At 39.7% G+C, this 21,954-nt stretch overlaps 1 long non-coding RNA gene across 1 annotated transcript in view; it reads left to right on the top strand.

Moving 5' to 3' along the window:
• LOC142100052 (uncharacterized) overlaps positions 1-21,954 on the top strand; it is a 97,864-nt gene that overhangs the window by 34,379 nt on the left and 41,531 nt on the right. Inside the window, exons 2-4 of the long non-coding RNA XR_012678673.1 lie at positions 7,189-7,249; positions 8,622-8,751; positions 11,032-11,115. This is a non-coding gene — a long non-coding RNA (uncharacterized LOC142100052). The remainder of the gene's footprint in view (positions 1-7,188; positions 7,250-8,621; positions 8,752-11,031; positions 11,116-21,954) is intronic.

Genomic DNA, 21,954 nt, shown 5'->3' with positions numbered 1-21,954 from the left:
GCACAATCACAACAATAGCGGGCTTAACCTCCATAGATTCTGGAAAACAGGCGCCATTTTGGTTATTTTAATGGTACAGGTATGTGGCCAAAGCATTTAGTTGTCTATACATGTTCATTGAAATACCTTTGTGTATAACTTCTTTCATATCTTGGTATTCAACATAATTTTTTCTTGTTTGATAACAGGTGTTACATTAGTGGTATCAGTGGTATCTAAACAGGCCTTTTCACCATTAATTCTTCGTTCTGACAAAAAAAATCTATGTTACAAATCAGGCGTTTGCATTGCTTTGTGTGAAACTAGAATGAAATACATAAAGTCCTATAAACAGGTACACTACACGTGCTGCTCACTTTTTTTAACGTTTCTACGAATTCTCTCCTTTTCCTCTTTATTTTTAAAGTCCGACCACCTCTTCTGGACTTGGAATTTATTTATTTTCTTTCCGAGTTTTCCCTCAGTAATTACAGTAGTTTTAGCATTATCAGTTCCTTTCAATTACTAACTTTTCTGTACTTTCGCTTTGATAGTCGTAGTCGTACTAGTCCAGTACTTTTGCCATCATCTCCACTTCTCTTGGGCTCATTGGCTTTGCTCTTTTAACTGCAGTAAATTTAATTTCTTCATCTTCTAGAGCATCTCCACCCGCCACCTTAAATTTTTCATAATTTTTGGGGCATTCCAGCACCATCTCTGCCTCTGTCTCCGTTTCCATAGCTCCAAACCCCACTGACACCTTCTTCTCACCCGCCATCTTCTCACGTTCCTTGGCGCCAGACAGGCTCCTCTGTAATTTTATACACTCAGGCATGGGCGTTCATATCTGCTGTGGACCAATCAGCGATAATGCCTGCAAAGAATGAAGCATTGTGGGTGATGCAGGGGCATTTGAGAGAATGTGTCTCTCCTCTTGAACCAATATTTGCTTCAACAAGATCTATTCTTTCTCCTTTTTTCTCTTTGGTTCCGTACCTGCAATCTTCCTGCCACAGCAAGCAGGAGAAGTGCAGTTGCTTTTTCTTCTTCTACTGTATCCATTGTAGGTTAAAAAATAGGAATGAATGAAGAGACAGTGTTGTCTTCTCCTTCTATGGGGGTTGGGTGTTAACTATAGTGTGTATGCAGTCCGTGGGCCAAGATGTAAAATCGATCGGAATAAAAGTTGGTGGAAAAATATGTAGTGTGTACCCAGCTTAAGGCCATTAGTAGGCCAGAAAGGTGCTGATTTGCTCCACTGAGAAGTAGGGTGAGTGCCTTGACCTAAACATATTTTTAATTAAAATTTCCCTATCTTGCCCACCTCTTGGTTTAACCCAACAGCTGACTCACCCTTGTTTTTTATTCATGGCATGACAGTGGAAGGAAAACATGATTACCACATCTAACGAGACTGGACTAAGTACTCTCACTCCCGCACTGACAGGCAGCTAAAAGCAAGTGGATTTACTGCCAGGCTGCCAGCCATGTAGAAGAGGAAGACTGATGTGACTGAGGTAAGTGATTCTGGTGGTGGAGGTTACTGCAGAGGGGAGAGTTAATGGCTTCAGGGTGGATGGGGGAGTGAATGGATGCAGGGGAGAGGGTAAGGAAAATGGCTGCAGGAGAGAGGTGAGGAAAATGGCTGCAGGGGGGAGATAAGGAAAATGGTTGCAGGGGGAAAGTAAGGAAAATGGCAGCGTTGGGGGGGTAAGCAAAATAGCTTCAGAGGGAGGTAATGAAAATGGCTGCGGGGGTGTGGCTTCAGGGGAAAGGTAACTGGTCTATTAGCCTAGGACGGCCAGAACCCTTAATCGGGCCCTGGTACTTCCACCCAGATTCAAATGGTAAGACATCTTGAGATCCGCTTGCATATGAATATGGTCGGAACTACACTCAAGCTTTTTCTTTAAAATGCAAGTTGCGTGCAGGTTGCTTCCAAACATGAATCAGGCCCTTAATCTCCTAAAGACTAAAATGTATTGAGTGCTAAAAAAATAAGTTTTTAATGTATAAAGAGTTCTATGCTCAAAACCTCATGAAAATTCTAGGTTATTTAAAGCAAATAAAAATACATATGATGTATGTTTCAGGGTCCAGTATGCAAAAATAATGTTCTGTTATTGCTGTAAATACATATCCATATCTTACTGTTGCTATAGCAGTTTATGGAGAGCTCTTTAACATTAATTAAATAAATAGCAACTTACCCAATTTGGTTCTTGGACACCTAATAACTTAAATGTACTGTTCAAAGCTTCTACCATGTGATTGTCAACAAACTGGTGACATCATTTTGACTTCTGTATGGAATGTCTTAATTAGTGGAATTAATAATTGTGACTGTTTTAATCGGCCACTTTAACAATATGCGTAAATGTCGCATAGAAGGGACGTGACCCCAAAACAGGATCTAACTGACCCACCGGGGTACTGTGGAAATCATTAGTTGGCCCCACAACCTGTGGGCCCTATGTGTGGCTTTGGATTGTACCCTGGCCCTTGATGTATGCCCTGGCACTGTGACCTGCTGCTGTCACTCCCCTCTCCCCCCTTCCCCCTCTCTGACTGGCTCAGATTCCTGTTTTTAACCTGTATTTTTTTCATAGTTTACAGGTTAATTCATTAAAAGGTAAAATGTTTTCTGTTTTCATTGTAGGCATGCCAGATATTAGCTTTCTCCCCAGTTAGCATAAACAAAGAAGGCAGCTCACCTCAGTACACTGCTATATAGCTAGTCTTTTTGTTTATTAGAGGGAAATTGTGAGGTGTGTAAACCAGCCTGGTAGAATCTGCTGAATTTTGGTTGTCATAAAATAACAAGCTAAAAACACTCCACCTAATGTTTTTCTTTAATTATTATTGAAGCAAACAATTAATATAATTACCTAAAGAAGAAGATGAATGTTATTTAAAAATATTTTCTGAATTTCTTGGAAAGTGAGTTTTCATTTCTGATTTGGTTAGATCTGAATTTGCTTTGTAGATAACTTTTTTTAGCCAAGAGCCCTGAACAGGATATATTTCTATTATTTCTTAATATTGGAAGTTATGAGAATGCAGGCATCACATTTCAACATTTTATTTTTGAAAACTAGTGTAAACTATTTAATATAATATTTTCGCTACATTTTCTTTGGAGAGGTGTAATAAGTAACCTGAAAAAATGGCCAATATAATATTTTCATGCCAATGAGAATGATCATTGAAAACCCACAAACTCACCTCAGTGTTAAATGTGAACTACATAATACTTTTGAGGCTATCAATCATGAAGTGTCAGTGTGCTGGTAAATGAATCCATAGGCCAGAGGTGATCAGATTCAGTCATCAGAGCACACTAATGGACCAGACATGAAGGATACAGTTATGAGACATTGGGGATGACCAAGCAACTTATCCTTAGAACCTGGCTTTTGTAGTAGTATTCCCAATAGATTAATGTTAAGAACTACTTGTCTGCACTATATTAAGTTCTAAAAAGAGACTATTACGTGAAGATTGTAATACAAGTTTTAAATGGGATACTGTATTCAAGTGTTGTTCGTAGCCCGTGCTAGGTCATTTTGTGTAAACATCACATCCCAAACTCATTCTTTTTATGTATGCAAAATGTTTACTCAACACATTAAAATGAACTATTTCTCAAACAGGGCCATTACAATCTAAGTGCTTATAATCTGTGCATACAATATTGCATACAATTTACAAACTCACTGTTTCTGGAAATGAAGCCAATGGATGGAGTATGCACAGATAAAAACATTTATATTTTTCGAGATGCTAATTGAGGCTCTCCAGACATACAGAATAAATGGTATAGTCCAGAAATATGATGTCATGTTCAATAGTGTATCAAAAAAGTAGTGAAATGGGAGGAAAATAATAAAAGCCACATTATGGGAAGGATAATAAAGGAAAAAAATATATAATTTGGAAGATGGGTAATGAGAGATGGGCGACCTAAAAACAAGGTAATACTGATTTATACGCTGGTGCATCCTAAATTTCAAGCCCAAAGAACCAGGGGAAAATAAGATGAGTAGTCTTACATATGTCCATAACTTCCACCCCATGGAGAAAAGGGCTCTTTACAGGGCATTGAACATAAAGAAGCTAATCAGCAAGGATTAACAAATGTCACGTGTCTATAGCCTTAGAAAAAGAACTTATAGCCCCTCTGGCATTAATTTATCCAGGATTATTTTATGAAAAACATGCGTGGACGCTGCTATTTGTGACAGTGACATGAGCTGTCACATACCAGTATCCTGGCCTCTGACTATTCTCATTTTCTGTTCTGCGCATACTTGGTACATTTACATCCTATTTAGCAGGGGCTCGCTGGGCTGGGGGGCAAGGGGGTATCTGCCTCCCGAGCTGGTACTATAATGGGCCACCGTGGGCTGGTTCTCTGGGCTGTAATCTTTAAATTACATGTTGGCCTTGAACTAATGTTTAGTGAGCACCTCCTTGTTTAATCAGTTACTTTGGGACACCAGAACATAACAGTAAATTGTCAAAGTTCTGGTCAAGAGGTATTCTATCTTCTTGTGCTTATTAAAATACACCTTTATCACTGGACTACCTGTATTTTCTTCCTTTAAAATGTACCTAATAGGCTGCTGTGCAGTCTCGCACCCCCAGGCTCAAATTTGCCAGCCAGCCCCTGCTAGTTAGTTAGCCCTACAGTGGCTTAAAGTCTGTCTGGGTCCAATAGATTTGTGGAGGGTTTGTTCAGTTGTGCAAATTGCCTGTATATTTCCATCCCCCCCTTTTTTTATATAATTTAGTACTTTTGTAAATCAGAACCCCATATTTTCTGTACTTGTCATTACCCTTGTAGTTGTTCCAATAATTAGGAAAAGCATTGCTTGCTATATCCTCTGGTGTTTTTTTTCACTCACTGACTGCTGCAAAAAACAAAAATAAAAATGTTCTTCTCTTGTCATTACCCCCATTAGCTAGCTAAGTGTCCAACTAATCAGACAATACAGTGGCAGCTCAACTGATTTATTTTTACAACACATTGAATTGTGTATAAAGCCTATTTTTTGGCATTTCTCATTAGTTCCATTTGCTATTTAAGTGTATAAAGATCCATTTCAAATGATATATTATTCTTACAAACCACTGTCTGATACAAAATACCTTGTTTTGTCCTGCACGTTTCACTATCACTTGTCAATGTGTCCATCCCCTCTAATTCAAGGCCTTAATGAAATGGGAAGCCCAAATGTCAGGTTTATTGTACTGAATGTCAGCTACTTAATAGAGAATGACGACTTAGGTGAGGAAAAAAATTACCCCGCTGAAAATGTGACAAACTTTGCTTCAGCCACAGCAGTGGTTTTTCAGATTTGAAACCAACACATGACTAGCCCATATTGCAACTTGTGAATCTAATTCATTCTCTTTATGAATCATGACTCAGAGCTTTCTTTATTTAGTCACACCATTGCAGACTTTGGGGACAATACAGAATGTCGGATTCTAGCAGTGGTGAAAAAATGTATCTCTGTAACTACAATTAAGTACAAGTGACTATTCACATCAGTTTAAGGATGATGAGATAGTCAGGGTAGAATCGTACCAGGACCGCTCCGTGCCCCTTACCTTTAGATGCCCACAAACCCAACCAAACATTCCCACTTAGGGACTATGGGCCTGATTCATTAAGGATCTTAACTGAAGAAACTTCTTATTTCAGTCTCCTGGACAAAACCATGTTGCAATGCAAGGGGTGCAAATTAGTTTTCTATTTTGCACATAAGATAAATACTGACTGTTTTTTCATGTAACACACAAATACTTGATAGCTTATGTGCACACTGAAATTTAAAGTTGATATTTGTGTGCTACATGAAAAAACTATGAGTATTTAACTTATGTGCTAAACAGAATGCTAATTTGCACCCCTTGCATTGTAACATGGTTTTGTCCAGGAGACTGAAATAAGAAGTTTCTTAAGTTAAGATCCTTAATGAATCAGGCCCTATGTCCCCTTCCCCCCGAACTTGTTACCTTGTTACATTGTGTGGAGCCAGAACGGCAGAGGAGGAGGATGTCACACTCTGGGCTACTTTTTTTCTGTTTCTTTCACAGGTTGTGAGCATGGATGCTGCTCTGTGACATCACAGCACCAGTGCAGTGCCGTGACTATCACTATCACTGACACAGAGGAGGAGCAGCTGGCAGCCTCATCTCACCAGTATGAAGCAGACAGGTCAAGCAGCCAAGTTAAATACAAAATGTAAACACACCCACTCAACCCCATTACAAAATCAAATTAGATTAGACAACCTACATTCAGTAAATGATTGCAAAGTTGTATCAACGGGTACTGAGGAGGAGGAAACAGTCATGCAACTAGTTGTAGCTGACATTTATCTGGCACAAAAAATGCCTACAAAATGCCTGCCCCATTTGTTGGGGCAGGCATTCTGAGATTCACAACTACATACTGTCCACTCAAAAGAAACAATATAGCACGAGAGAAAGTTTAATTTATCCATAGGCTAAGTGACGGAATAGTAATAGTGTTTGCCATAAGCTCAAAACAGAGAGTGCTATGGCAACCTTACAAACAAGTTCCAAGCTAGTTCCGAATGCAAGAAATTATGTAAAAGGCCATACATCATTCAATGCCAAAAATGATAGGTGTCAATTTTCTTTTCAGAACAATAATGAGTCAGTCAAGGTCACCAGGGAAGAAATCTTGGAACTTTTACCTTGAACATGTTAATTATACAATGCTGTCCTTGTTAATAGTGATAATAGTGTCAGTGTGTGTGTATGTTCGGGAATTTAGACTGTAAGCTCCAATGGGGCAGGGACTGATGGGAATGAGTTATCTGTACAGCGCTGCGGAATCAGTGGCCCTATATAAATAAATGGTAATGATGATGATGATAATAGTGATGATGTTGAACATGTTAATCTTTCTGGGGCTGAAGCTTCACCTTATTAAACTGCTCTATATTTCAATCATCAGTGTAGATATTAAAGTCTAACCGTAAGTTTTAAATTTCAAGTATTTTACACCAAAGTTACTAACTGGTGAAAATTAGCTTTCTAACCCTGAACCCAATCTTAAAGCGGTAGCACTCGGCAGCAGAAACTTGAGCTCCCTGCTGTGTGATTGCCAACACCTCATAGAACTTGCTCAGAAGGTAACAGAACTCTGATGCTCTTCTCTCCTCTGAACAGGAAGTACAGAGAACATGCAGGACAGTGACAGCCACAGCAAGTGGAGCGACCAAGTGAAGAGGTAAGTGTGTATGTGTGGGGAGTATTGATGTAATCTGGGAGAAATTGATGCAATGTATGCAGGACAGTATTTATTGATGTAAAGTACAGGGGCTATTAATGTAATATGTGTGTATTTATTCATGTAATGTGAGTGTGTTTGTGTGTGTGTTTGTGTTTTCGATGTAATGTGTATTTATTGATGTAATGTGTGTCGGGGCAGTATTTATCGGTGTAATGTTTGTGGGGCAGTATTTATTGGTGTAATGTGTGTGGGGCATTGTTTATTGATGTACTATATGTGTAGGTGGCATTTGATGTAATGTGTATGTGTGGTAAAATTTATTGATGCAATGCGCGAAAGCTACTTGTTGATGTAATGTGTGTGCAGGGGGTATTTATTGATGTAAAATGTGGTTGGATGGAATTTATTGAAGCAACATATGTGTCTATTTCTTTACTTGACTCACATGAACCTAACAGTGGTGTGGGAAGTGTTGCCAGTGTCTTTGAAGGGTAGGGGATTGGAGAACGGTGTAATACTGTCTAGAGCAATAGCTACACTACTTGTGTGTTGGTCATTCCCACTCCGGCTGCGGAATTCAGTCGCTATCCACTGTTTTTATTAGATCTTTTTATTCATTCTGGTAATTAATAAACTATTTTGATACATTTAGCTCTCAACTCTTTGAACCAAAAAACGCCTAGATATAAACTTGTCCAAAAACACACGTTCTAAACCCTAATTGCCATGATATGGAAGACATTCATTTATACACTTGTCTAGGTTTTTTTTTTCCAGAACATAGGATTCATTTGCATATTGCAAGTGCTGGTCAACATGAAATGTGTTTAATTTTAATTTCAATTGGTGTTATATTTTTTTAACATCAGTTACTTTCCCAGACATTTTGCATATGATTAGTATCCAACAGTGAGATGCTAATTAATTATCAGTCCTAAAATGAAAATCTATATATGCATTTGCATTGGTATGTGTCCGCCTGAAATCATTCTGATTAATTTATGCCGAGGGCTTGATGTGCTAACGTGGTGTTAAGTCTAAAGCCATGCAAAACTTTCGATGAATCATTGCAAGTATCTTGTGCTATTAGAAGTAAAACAGGCATAGCAATCAGTTCAATCTTTATCTGTATTAGACTGATTCTCTATAAACTGTTTTAAGTCCAAAACTGTTTGGATCAGTTGAACACTCTTGTTTATGAGAAGTAAATGCACAAATGTACAATTCTGCACTGATTATGATGCATGCAGTTATATATTTAAAACTAGTACATCAAGCCCTATGTGTTATTCAGTATCTGCGTAAGCATAGACTAGTAGAGGAAAGGTTGAAAAAAATATTCAAACATTCCATGATCTTCCTTCTCCAGCAGTTGGCATGACCTCAAGTGTCTCTTGTGTGAATCTTCTATTTCTTCCTAAGTTGGTCCCCCTGCAAGTAGGAGCTCAGTGGCGAAAAATGTTGGATTTTCAGGGAAGGAGATTCCGTCTGGAAACCAAGTAAGTAAGTAGAAGCCTAGAGATGAACGGGAATTGTGGGGATGGAGCAATAGAGTAACTTGAGTCTTTTGGGAAACAATATAAATTAAATAACACATTTCATTTTGGGGCAATATTATTAAACTATGATCAGGGCCACTTGATGTATTGACTATATTAATCATTTATCGTTCATAAACTTGTGTGAAATTTCCTTGACAGTCCTCAGCAATCAATGTATTATATTCTTTGGCTTTAAAACAGTAAAAAGTAGAAATATTATTTGCTTGGCTGTCTTACACACTTTCTTTATGTACTTGTAAATGATGCTGGACAGTTAAAGCTGGGTACACACTACAGAATTTTCCACCAACTTTTTATGCCGATCGATTTTACATGTGATCAATATTCCAATCGCTCGGTCCATGGACTGCACACACTAGCCTTGTTTAGGACGATAAAGGGAAGAGCGGACGTCCCTTTAGCGACTTTTTACAGCCATGTTGTCGTGAGCAATGACTGTCATTTCGTACTCACTGTTGTGGATCGGTCAGAAGTTTATACACACTACACAACAGAAACGAGATTGGAACGAAAATATTAAACGGTACGACCAACCAAATGAGGCGACAATCGTCCATTGGGCAGACTTTCGACCATCGTGTCACTACACACACTGACCCGACTTTTGAACGAGCGGTCATATGTCGGCTGATTGAGCCGCTTATTGGACGAAAACCATGTAGTGTGTACCCAGCTTAACTTAGTGCTGTTAATATGCAAATCTTCCTCAAGATCCAAACTAATAACTGCTCCTGTTTGTTTTTTTTACACTGAAAGTGCAAATGTAATAGGGGAGACACAGAGACAACCAAATGTATGTCCTCTTTTTCCTTCTTTTTAATTGGTTTAGAATACCTAGTTTTATGTTTTGAGTTTATTTGTCCTTTGTGTACTGCATCTGGGTTCCAGCTCACATCGTAGTCTGTCTGACCTTGAACCACTCTATCTCTCCTGCTTCCTGTACACCTGTTGCCAAAAACTCTCACCAACATAAAAGTTGTGCATTAGTGGACGCATAGGTGTATACCTGCAAAAAAGAACAAGAGAAAGTAATATGAACAATGCTTTCACTTATAAACAGTAAGCCATATTCCTTTGTTTGCTAGGTGCAAGACAATCCAAATTATGTTCTTCAATGTTTATTTGTGTTAGAGGAAGTAATAATGGAATCCTTCTTCCAACAATCTTTGTGTCTTTGCGTACACCTTTCACATTCAGCTTACCTAAGAAAAATATATGATACATATGAAAAACAATCCTCCTCAATCATCACACATATACTGTACTGTCCTGGGGGGCGCCAATTAAATCATACACATGTATAATGCTGTGCGTTTAACTTCCATGACTGCCGCACAACTTCAGATCCATGGCGGCGGCGGGGTAATTGATCGCCGCCCCCCCCCCTACAATGTACGCACTATACCTCCCGCCCCTCTCCCCTCTCTTCCCTCACTGACTGTCAGGAGTGACATCTTCATCACGTCCCGACAGTCAATGAGAAGCCCGCCAGAGAGGAGCAGCAGCAACAGCATGAAGATAAGATCCAGGTAAGTAAAGAATTGTGTACGGGGGGGGGAAGCGGTATGCTGCTGTAGGGGCATTGTTTAGCAGGGGGTCAGTGTGCTGCGGGGGTTGACATTGTCAAGCAGGGGGGTGGTGTGCTGCAGGGGGTTGACATTGTCAAATGGGGGGCAGTGTGCTGTAGGGGATCATGTTCAAGCGGGGGCAGTGTGCTGCAGGGGGAAACATTGTCAAGCAGGGGGTGGCAGTGTGCTGCAGTAGGGACATGTTCAAGCGGGGGGGCAGTGTGCCGTGGGGAGGACACATTTAAGCAGAGGGGGCAGTGTGCTGCAGGGGGACATGTTCAGCAAGGGGGGCAGTGTGCTGCAAAGAGGGATATGGTCAAGCAGGGGGGGCATAGTGAAGCAGAAGGGACAATGTGCTGCAGGGGGGGTGCTGCGGACGGAACACTGTCAAGCAAGGAGGGGGATTGTCAAGCAGGTGGGGGCAGTGTGCTGCAGGGGGGGACATTGTAAAGCATGGGGGGTGGTGTGCTGTGGGGGGACATTGTCAAGCGGGGGGGGGCGATGTGGTGTGGGGGGACATTGTTAAACAGAGGGGGCAGTGTGCTGCAGGGGGGGACATTGTCAAGCAGGGGAGGATATTGTGAAGCAGTGGGGAGCACGGTGATGGGTCAGTCTCAAAAGTTTTTTGTTCCCACATCTAACACTGTAGAGAGCCTGTGTTCGCCCCTGGACAGCAGTGGAGTCTGGACAGTGTTCTACATGAAACATCACTGCATCCAGACCGCTGGAGGAGGTAAGATTTACCTTTTTTTTTTTAAAACAAAAGTGAAGTGTGTGAGGATCTGGGGAGTCGGTATTTGGTGTGTGTTGGGGGGGGGGGGGATAATTTGAAAATTTGCCTAGAGAGCCGAGAAACCTTGCACCAGCCCTTCTATTATTATTTTTATTATTATTACCATTTATTTATATAGCGCCACTAATTCCGCAGCGCTGTACAGAGAACTCACTCACATCAGTCCCTGCCCCATTGGGGCTTACAGTCTAAATTCCCTAACATACACACAGACATAGACAGACAGACAGAGACAGACAGAGACACACAGACAGACAGACTAGGGTCAATTTTTTAGCAGCCAATTAACCTACCAGTATGTTTAAGTCTGAATTACAAAGGTGAGGCACATTCTCTTGTGACCCATAAATAAATAGCATGCATATTACATTTTTTGGTAAACTGGTCACTATAAATATTGGCAACATGTCTTATTTCTCTACAAACAAACCAAAAAGGAGCCACCAAAATGCTACTAGTACCTGAATGCTAATCCCATAATAAGAAGGTGCTGCTAAGAAAATGTTGAAATCCTTCAGGACCAGTGGTATTTTAACTTAATTTGAATATATCGATTGAATAACAATGAATGGAATGTTCCTGGCTTACTCACTAGAATCTCAGGATGTCAATGGAGACCCCAGATGTTGGTGTGCATAAGAGTGCATGTTGCCCAAATTTATTGGATGTTTATAAATCATATGTGCCTCCTATTGATGACATTTTTAAACATCCATTTGGCATAAGGGGTTACATTATCCTCATCAGCAAATGTGCTTATTTGTAATAAAAAAATAGCTGTTTAAGTTGTTAGTTGACAATGGGTTCCGTATCTTGTTGACTAGTCCTCTGAGTGCTCTTAGCATTCTTTCTGACCGGTCACTGAAAAGGGGACATGACAGCATTGAAATTTAGAGAAACTGGGTCTGGGGGAATACAGTGATATAAAGAAGGAGGAGAATGTAATAGCTAGTAGTCTTCACCCATAGGGCTAGCATTCTGGACCATGAGGCCACTGGTAATGGGTTTGTTAATGTACAAATGTGAATTATATATTATTATAAAGTAATGAAATAAATAAATAAATTGTGCAGAACTTCTGCTAATAAGTGAGCACCGGCTCTGTAAAACCATTATGAATTTATGAGGTAAATAAAAAAGAATGAATATGAAAATGGGTAACACATATCTTGGAGATATGCTCCTTACCAAGCATCAATTCTGTACCTAAACAAGATGGATGCAATTTTTCGAGTTGATGATGATAATTGAAGAAAATTTGCTCAAGGCATTTTTATACACTAAATTGAATCTTAATATGTGTATGATTCAAAATGCAGGTGAAGTGATGTAAATGGTCAGACACATACTGGCATATACGCTAAACAGGCAACTTTTATGTTCAACTCTAAATTACCACAATGGACCAGATTCATTAAGGAAAGGAAAGTAGAAAATGAGCAACTTTACACCTTGGAAAAACCATGTTGCATTGGAGGGGGAGGTAAATTTAAAATGTGATGGCAGATTTCTAGTTGGGGTAAGGCATGTTCTATATCAACTTTAAATTTCAGTGTAAAAATAAAGCTATCAAGTATTTGTGTGCTACATGAAAAAACAGCCAGTATATACCTTATGTGCAAAATATTAAACTAATTTGCACCCCTTACATTGTAACATGGTTTTGTCCAGGAGAAAACTTAGTAATTTTTGTTTGCCTTACTTTCTTTAATGAATCTGGCCCTATATGTTTATAGAAGTGGGTGTAGGTAGGAGGATTACTTCTTTAAACTCTCTGCCTTGACTCTGCCTAGCGATCTTTTCTTGACCTTCCAAGGTGTAGGTGGCCAGTGAAAGTAGAAATAAAAATAGAGCCTCCATGAATACCAGCTTTGTCCCAGCTTTCTCAAGACAATCCTGTTTTTGCCACTACAAATGTTTATCTCAGAAAGGTGTTTTTTGCTGGGATTCAAAGTCCTTGTGCAACTGGATTAACTATATTAAAGGAACTACACCCATGTTTTTGAGTTTGGCATACAAAAGCAGCCTTGGAGCGGCTTTTATACGTATGCTGAGCTATCTTGTGTGACCTAGTTGTGTTTGTTTTCAGCTTCAAAATATGGGAATCCAAATTAAAGAGAAAGTAAGTACTTATAGTAATGTCCAAGATACATCTATATTAAGCTCACTATTTTCCAGCTGGTGTCAGCTTTAGAAAAGACTGCTTCTGTATGTAAAATATTTTCTTGTCACACTCAGGGCCGGACTGGCCATCTGGCACTTCTGGCAAATGCCAGAAGGGCTAATGGCTAGTTGGGCCGATCCAACAGCTGGCAGAATGCCCGCCCCGTCCGCCGGGCAGCTCACTGCGCGCTGCTCGGCCAACGGAGTTTCACTGATGTGCGGCCATGTGATTTTATCACTGAAACTTTGTCCGCGGAGCAGCGCGCAGGGAGATAATAAGGTAAGTGTGTGGCCGGAAATGTAGAGAGTGAGTGTGAGTGTGTGTGTTCATACAGTGTACGTGTTCCTACAGTGTGCATGTGGGAGCCATGCTCATACAGTGTGCGTGTTCATACAGTGTGCGTGTGGGGGCCATGCTCATACAGTGTGCATGTGGGGGCCATGCTCATACAGTGTGTGTGTAAGGGCTATGCTCATACAGTGTGCGTGTGGGGGCCATGCTCATACAGTGTGCATGTGGGGGCCATGCTCATACAGTGTGCGTGTAAGGGCTATGCTCATACAGTGTGCATGTGGGAGCCATGCTCATACAGTGTACGTGTTCATACAGTGTGCGTGTGGGGGCCATGCTCATACAGTGTGCATGTGGGGGCCATGCTCATACAGTGTGTGTGTAAGGGCTATGCTCATACAGTGTGCGTGTGGGGGCCATGCTCATACAGTGTGCATGTGGGGGCCATGCTCATACAGTGTGCGTGTAAGGGCTATGCTCATACAGTGTGCGTGTGGGGGCCATGCTCATACAGTGTGTGTGTAAGGGCTATGCTCATACAGTGTGCGTGTGGGGGCCATGCTCATACAGTGTGCGTGTGGGGGCCATGCTCATACAGTGTGCATGTGGGGGCCATGCTCATACAGTGTGCGTGTAAGGGCTATGCTCATACAGTGTGCGTGTGGGGGCCATGCTCATACAGTGTGCATGTGGGGGCCATGCTCATACAGTGTGCGTGTAAGGGCTATGCTCATACAGTGTGTGTGTGGGGGCCATGCTCATACAGTGTGTGTGTGGGGGCCATGCTCATACAGTGTGTGTGTGGGGGCCATGCTCATACAGTGTGTGTGTGGGGGCCATGCTCATACAGTGTGCGTGTGGGGGCCATGCTCATACAGTGTGCGTGTGGGGGCCATGCTCATACAGTGTGCGTGTGGGGGCCATGATCATACAGTGTGTGTGTGGGGGCCATGTTCATACAGTGTGCGTGTGGGGACCATGCTCATACAGTGTGTGTGTGGGGGCCATGTACATAAAGTGTGCGTGTGGGTGCAGTATTCTCATACAGTGTGCGTGTGGGGCCATGTTTATACAGTGTGCGTGTGGGCACAGTATTTTAATACAGTGTGCATGTGGGCGCAGTATTTTAATATAATATGTCAGGGAAGGGAGGATCTTAATAATTAATTTATTGCTGGGACTGTTTGGAGGGAGGGAAATATGTTTTGAGTAAATGGGTATACTGTTAATTTAATGTTGGGGCTGGTTGGAGGGAAATAGGTCTACTTATTAAATGTGAAGATTATTATTGTGAGGACTGGAGGGAGGCCTTATTATAAAATGTGAGTGCTATTGTTTTAACATCGGGTCTGGTTGGAGTTTTCTAAATCTCATGTACCCATTTTTTTTCAAAATAGGGCATCCAATATTCCAGGATCAAGACAAGAAGGAACTGAGCTAAAGAAACCAGCTGCTACAAGTGGTGAAAGTGACCAAGACAGATAGGAGAGAGCAGGACAGTCTGCCAACTGTCCTTAATCTGGTGGGGCAGTACTGAATTTGGGTGACTGTCTCACTTAGTCAGGATTTGGTCCGACTGCAAGGACAGTTGGGAGGTATGTACCGCTTCACAACGTATTGCTTGTGAAGGCAGAGCTGTGTGCTTCTAACAGCAGTGCCTGTGTATTTGTCTAAAATGATAACCATGTTACATAATAGGGGCCCTGCTGTCTTAAATACCCTGGGCCCCCTGAATCTTAATCCAGCTCTGGTTAGGGGAAGGAAATTGATAGCTGCTCCCAGTTCCCGGACTGAACACAGACTGCAGAACAAGTCGAGGAGCTCTAAGTATCACAAGATTTGGTAATCTCGTGAGACAAAGAGCTTCCCTGCTCACTCTACAGGTAGTTCCCACCGTCATGGATGTCAGCAGCACCAGAAGCATTGATAAGTACAATGTGCTTGGGGTGTCATAATGTGCCTGGGGGGATGCTGTGATGTGGCTTGGAGGGTGTGATAAATGTAATGTATTATTATAATGTATATATCAATGCCCCATTTGGCCGCACCCACAACACAATGTGGTCAAGTCCTTTTCAGAGCCATCGCTGCGCAGCGGCACACAGTTTCTTTCCTGCTGGAACTGAGGTGGGCCAGTGTACTTTAAATGCCAGGGCTGATTTTCAGTCCCATTCCGGCCCTGGTTACACTTATTCAATATCACTGGTGTACACTGAACTGGTCAATTACATCTAGTGAAGGAGGGTATTTTAAAATCTGAGAGTATGTAATGAATCTCTGCATAATGACTGGGTTCGGTTTTCCAACAAACCTTTTCAAATCAACCCTCAGCTTGACCTTTTTTGTGTTTTCTTAGAAGCTGTGAATTACTGAAATTTGTAACATCTTGAAACTTTGTGTTTCAAGATGCATTGATTATCTCTACCAACAATTATAAATATTGTACATCTTAATGATGGCCTACCAACCATCCATTTAACCTTTCATCTCTTCTGCTCATCCTCCCTTGACCCCTCATCTCTCTCCCCTTTGATTCACTGGCTCCCTTTTGTGCCTGACTTTGTTTACCCTCCCTTAGGATGTAAGCTCGAATGAGCAGGGCCCTCTTCCCTCCAGTCTCCATACCTGTTCTTCTGCTCCGTCTCTACTGTATCTGCCCTCCCGGAGTTTCTGAAGTACTGGTACTGTGTGTTTATTGTTCTGTACTGTTCTACCCTGTATAGTCTACTGTATAGTCTACTGTTTGTACTATGTGCGGCGCTGCGGAAACCTTGTGGCGCCCTACAAATAAACGATAATAATAATAATAATCTTTAGATTTATCCTTCAGATCAGTTCTGTGCCCAAACTCCAGCAGAATTGTATCCTCACAATTATAAAACATTTAAACATTTGTGAAGACATTGTGAAATGACAAGGTGGTACCGAGAATTAGCATCATCACACCAAGGACAGGGTAGTATTGAAAATCAACTTCTGCCCCCAAAGAGTTCAACAGACTTTGCTGTTGTCATCTGCATTCCTCTTTTAGTGATCTATATGGCCTCCTTCCCGATAGCAGCTGCCACCACAACTTATTTGAACATGGGGAAAAGGAATCCCGTCTCTGTTTACAGCAGTGAAAATGATGCCAATGAGAAATACCGGGCACACAGCTACTCCAAGTTAGCGGATGACTAAAGCAGTGCCAATAATGCACAAAAGGGAAAACCTTTACCACAACCAGAAGAAGAAGGACGTTCAGTTGAAATAAATGATGAAGGACAGTCATGGTTGCTAGCAGCTAATTGTCTTGAATTTTCTACAGTGACTGGTTCATCTTTCGTGTCCCCACTTTCCACTCCCTCTCCAGATTCCATACCACCAGTAGCTGCACATAAATGCCAATTGCCAATGGCTTCTTTAATAAAGGTGGCTGATAACGTTTCTACCCTACAGTAGTCACTCTCACAACACCAGCTACAATTATTATTCCACTACTTAATATATCAATTGTTCCTCACACCTTCTAGTTTATAAGTACATTTGGGCAGGGCTATATTTACTTCCTGTTTTATGTAATTAATGTAGTTTATTTGTATCATGATCCCTACAAAGATGAGTGCTACGTAATATGTTGGCACCTTATAAATAAAGGATAATGGTAAATATAATTAAAATATTGTTACTCTATAAGTGTAAATTTAAGTTTGAATGCACCCTTAAAGATATATGACGCAAAATAATCAAACACATATTTAAAGCCTAAATGTTAAATGTATTAAAGAGATTCGTTATTTTTTTTGTAATGTGCTGGATACACCCAAATTAAATGGACTGCAAATTCTTTTTTAGCGGAAGCTTATGTTACAACAAACTCAATAGGACATAAAGAGAAAAAAAAATAGAATTTGCTGTGGGCAAAAGCATGGAAAATGTCAGTCACCAAGACAGTAAGTATAAGGTGCCGAGAGCTCTCTACATGAGCATTAAAAATGCTTGGGGCACACAAGTAATTAACAAGAACAAATGAGAAGATATGAAAGGGGAAGAGCATTGATATGTGTTTTGGGCTGCAGTGGGAGTAGACTAAAGAGGACAAAGCTTACGAGGCATTAGCAAAAAAAAAAAAAAAAATAGTACACTATTGCAATTCTAAATAATTGGAGATAGAAAAATTTACATATTTGCAGAGAAATATTTAAACATTTACAAAAAATATCCAGCCTTTTAATTTACCCATGTGAATTCCCAGTGCCATAGTATCATGTTGATATTAAGTCAGCCAGCAATGCTGAGAACCAAATTATTCTCTCCTTTCATCTGTCTTAAATAAATTTAAATAGCTTAAATTAGATCTTTCTAAATATTGTGACTTCAGCTTGAACCATGGTATTCATGATGAGAAGAGGAAATCGTTGACATTGTAGAAATCAATGTACCTCTTTTATAAAAAAAAAAAAAAGTAGTTAATTAATCTATTTATTAGTTGATTGAATATAAAACAGTGATGGTATGTGATTGTCTTTAACGTTTGACATAGCTGTTTTTTTAATGAAAGGAATCTCAGATAATTTGATGACCAATGAGTCTAATCAGATCAGAAGGTAACGATAGTACATTAGCACATATGTGTTATATGCAATAATCTTGGCACCCTTGCACAAAGGGGCATTTAGCTTGGCATTTACACTGCTTAAATAACTAAATATTTAACTGTACTCAAAGAATGTCTCTCTGAACACAATGGGCTTGATTCATTAAGGAAAGTAAAGCAACAAAAATGAGTAACTTTTAACCTGTCCAAAACCATGTTGCATTGGAGGGGGAAGTAAATCTAAAATGTGGGGACAGATTTATAATTGGGGTAGAGCATATCCTAAACCAATGTTTAATGTCAGTGTAAAATACAGCTATCAAGCATTGGCGTCCTACATGAAAAAACAGCCAGCATTTTTCTCATGTGCAAAATAACAAACTCAGTTGCACACCTTGCATTGCAATATGGTTTTGCCAAGATTCAAAGTTACTCATTTTTTTTGCTTTATTTTTCTTAATGAATCAGGTCCAACATGTTAAAATGAGGCCCTGTCTTTGAGGTTTGGAGACACTAACTCTCTTATCAATGTTTCAAAGTAATCACTAGTAGAAGACTGTACGGACTTACATAAGCACATTCCAAAAAGCATGAAACATGAAGAACATGAACATAATCATCTCTTGCAAACATAATCAAATAAATACATTAATTGCTGCTGGACTTCATTTTGCAACCCAGAATGATTATTTAAATTTCTCACTTAATGCTGCTGGAATAATTCAAATCCATTAATGGAATGACATCATTGAATACCTGATGGTATTTTGTGCAGACATTATAGAGGTGATATATTAAAAGTATATCCTTCATTCTCAAATCTGAGTTAAGGATATTTTTTGGGGAAATAAATACAGACAAAAATATTTTTGACTTTATACACAGTTCCCGGGCAGAAAGTCTATTCATGGCTTTGATTAACCGTGATTGAAATGTTTCTTAGAGAGAATATAGCTTGACAACTGGTTGTTGGCTGGTAAATTTAGTCAAAACCAACACCTATTATGTCTCTCTGCTAAGATGTACCCAATTCAGATTCCTCATCTATGTGTGGCATAAATTTTGTTCCACAATGCAATTTGTAATAGCTAAAGCACACATATATGTAAGTGTTATGTTATTATATATAATATACCAATTCATCCCATAAACAAATTATCCCATTAAACACTTATTTTTTTATAAACATACACATCGATGAATATTAAAATTTATATTCCTTTAGGTTTGGCTTATGCCATTCACTTCAATGATAACGTGATTTTTTTCTTTGCTACAAAATGCCCATTTTAGAAATTTGGGTGTACATTTATCAAGCTGCGGGTTTGACAAAGTAGAGATGTTGCCTATAGCAGCCAATCAGATTCTAGTTATTTATTTAGTACATTCTACATAATGACAGCTAGAATCTGATTGGTTGCTATAGGCAACATCTCCACTTTTTCAAGCCCACAGCTCGATAAATTTACCCCTTGGAGTGGAGCTGTCAGGGGCCTGTTTTGTGTATATATCCCATCCTTTATGTATATGCCATTCCTACATCGGCATGTTACAGAACAGTCAAATCAGTTACAGTTTCACCACATGAAATACTTTCTGACTGCCGGCATCAATGATGAGTGAAAGGCTTTAACTTATTTATATTTGTTTATAATCTAATAAAGAAAATGGAACGTTTTAGAAGACACAAGTGTCTAGAGTGAAAGTGCAGCAAAATTTCATAAAATTCGAGTTTTGTAACACTTAGTTTTAAAGAGATGTAAAGTTCTGATGGTACAATCTTTCAGTTCTCTTTGGCTGCGCCATTCTGTGGAATGCATTTCTGCACTGTCTTTGTAAATTCACATTTCACAAAATGTATAGTCTATAAATAAAGCTGGGACAATGACACTCATTCTTCTGTGTGGTGTGTTTGGAGGTACGTACGTCTTAAGCACTAAAGGCCAAAATCCACAGATAAAAAATTGTGAAATTGTAATTTTTTCCAAATGTGGAATTATTATTATCTTTTATTTAGAAGTTGCCACAATGTGTCTGCAACACCCTTCATAGGGGTATGAACAGAGTACAAATTGACACATTAAACAATTAATATATAATACAAAGTTATACGATGAGTAAATAGAGTACAAATTAACAGAGTACATGACAAATCATGCATAAGAAAAAATTACATGAGAACAGTAAGCTTACATACGTGAGAACAGTATGCACACATGGGCACAGATAAGAGGAAAAATCAATATATGGATGCATGGATGCAAATAAGACAGCAAATTGTATGGCATTCAGATTAATTCAGCATAAGGCCTGACATGGGCAAGTGAGGAAGACAGAGAGTGGACACACAGGAAGCATAGGGTAGAGAATCTTGTCCATGAGAGCTTACATTCTAAAGGGAGGGGTAATGAGAGACATTAGGAGCAAAAAGGACAATAGGCAAAGTGGGGTCCACCTAGATGGTGTTGAGGCCTAGATGGTATTGAGATGAGACCTAGATGGTGCTGAGGCCAAGAAGGTATCAAGGCCTAGATGGTATTGAGATGAGACCTAGATGGTGTTGAGGCCAAGAAGGTATCAAGGCCTAGATGGAATTGAGATGAGACCTAGATGGTGTTGAGGACTAGATGGTATTGAGATGAGACCTATATGGTGTTGAGGACTAGATGGTATTGAGATGAAACCTATATGGTGCTGAGGCCAAGATGGTATCGAGGCCTAGATGTTATTGAGATGAGACCTAGATGGTGTTGAGAAGGAATGGTGGAATGAGGCGAATATTTCATGGAACAGTTTTGAAATATTTATTCATCTAAACAACTGTTACAAAATGAAAGTGTATTTTCTAGGTGAAAGCGCAATAATTTTTGTATCAATAATTCAATTAATGTTCTTGTATTTTCTTAACACTAAACAGTCTTGGAATTTTGGTCGCTATATTATCATTACTGACAGAATGTGCTAAATCTACAGCTTTATAAATGGATGGCCAGAAATGATTTTGTTTTAATTTCATCATCTAGTATTTACCAGTTTCCTCTTCAACTCAGATGCATTTTTGTCCTAGAATATTAATTTATTCATTATAACAACTGATATACTTATATTATTATAGTAGATGCCACGAATGATAAGCTCCCTTACAAAGCTAATTTTATTCGTTATTTATAAAATGCCAACTTTATACGCAGTGCTCTGCTTTGAGTGGATCATTATACAAATAAGTAACATACATTGACATAAAACAAGGTAAATATGGTCCTACCCTAATGAGCTTACAATCTTGGTGTGGGGAACAATTAATACAATTAAACATAAGATAGTGGAATAACTTTGTAGCCGCTAGTGGGATAATTAATTAGGCTACTGTAAGTCAGGAGCATTATCAGCCCCTATATTATAGTAACCAATTGGTAACTGGCATATCTGTGCAGCTACCAATGATGTGGAATGGTTGGAATGAGGGGAGACTATGGAAAGTGGAGATATTAAAGAAGAACAAGTCATGGAAGATCTCTTAAAAGAGTCAGCTGCTGACCTCCTTGACTTGTATTCACCATTATAATCATAACTGAATCTACTTTCTCTTCTGGCTCTGGAGAAGACATTTGTTTTTGTGATGCATGGGCAATCCTGTGGTTATCTGTGTAACAGTGCAACTAGTAAATGCCTTTGGCGTCATGCTTGCTACTGGACATTTAGCCAGGACACTTGTTAACCATGCTCACAGAACTTGTACCACCAATGA

This window comes from Mixophyes fleayi, chromosome 8 (genome assembly GCF_038048845.1).
Source record: "Mixophyes fleayi isolate aMixFle1 chromosome 8, aMixFle1.hap1, whole genome shotgun sequence".
Classification (NCBI taxonomy): Eukaryota; Metazoa; Chordata; class Amphibia; order Anura; family Limnodynastidae; genus Mixophyes; species Mixophyes fleayi.
This window is presented reverse-complemented; position numbering and strand designations above follow the sequence as displayed.